The following is a 1,316-nucleotide window of genomic DNA, read 5'->3' on the forward strand; positions in this document are numbered from 1 at the left end:
TGTTTTTAAGAACATACAAGTAATAAATCTTATACAGACAGTTTTGATTTTTAGTACTTGTCATTTTTTCTGACAATAATATGTATATTACCAATTTTGATGTAGTCTCTACACATTAACATTTCAAGAAACCATTAATTTGTGAACTCGGATAGTTTTATCTCTGGTGAATAACTTTTGTTGAATAACTTAGAAGCATCAATGTTACATTTTATCCAAATCCTATATAAACATAGGTTCACTGTGATGAATGAAGGCCAATCAAGAGCACCATATATATTTAAATCGGGACAAAACTTTGTTTGAATTAGTGTTAACTTTTATGAATAATAAGCCTTAATATTTATATATAGTCTTTCTTTCAGCACAAGATTACCCCAAAATTAAACTTCTAAGCTATACTAATAATACTTATGTGGTGTTAAGATCTCTCATAATTTATGACAGCATTTTTCTATCATGAAAAAGAAATTATATATTCTGTTATTAACTAAATATTAAGTATTTGACTAAGTATACAAACATTCTAAGGTGCTACTATAGCGAGCGGTCTACACTGATACTATCATCATCACCGTCTTAATGATTCCTAAAACATAATTTCTTGCTAAATAATTTATATCTATCAAAGTTTTTGTTCAGCAAATAATAATAATTTAATAAGTTGTGTGTTCCAAAAGAGTATCTTCAATTTAGGTTATAATTGTGCTAGTTTTGACTGTTGGAATTTATTTGTTTCCAAAACTTTATGTAATGGTATTTTGGACTTTATTAGTTTAAAAGTGTTATTTGTAATAGTATCTTTGTAGACCGCATGCTATAGTAGCACCTGTTCTAGTTTATTCTTTGTTCAAGTGATGTTGTGATATTACCTATGCCATTATCACATGTACTTAACCCTTTCAACATTTGAATGAAATTCATTTATAAAAACGACGAACAAGATATTAATAATATAACATTCTGGGACAACATGGGGCTTATTGGTCCATCTCAGCTTTTCCATCCTCTAAACTAAACTAAAACTATTAATAACTAAATAAAAAAAATCTTAAAGCCAGACCTTCTCATTCATATACTTATCAAGCTTTTCCTGAAAGTCACTTAAATTTACTGCCTCTACAACAACTCGTACCCTGCCAAAATTTGTGCGTGTCCCCTAGTTCTACTATTTTAACTGTTAAATATGAAAAAAAGGTGATGCATCAACACTATCAATTCCCTTTGCAATTTTAAACACCTCAATCAGATCCCCCTAACTCTTCTTTTTTCAATAGAACACAGTTTGAGATATTTCAACCTCTCCTCGTATGACA

The sequence above is a fragment of the Limulus polyphemus genome, unplaced genomic scaffold, assembly GCF_000517525.1.
Source record: "Limulus polyphemus unplaced genomic scaffold, Limulus_polyphemus-2.1.2 Scaffold5856, whole genome shotgun sequence".
Taxonomy (NCBI): domain Eukaryota; kingdom Metazoa; phylum Arthropoda; class Merostomata; order Xiphosura; family Limulidae; genus Limulus; species Limulus polyphemus.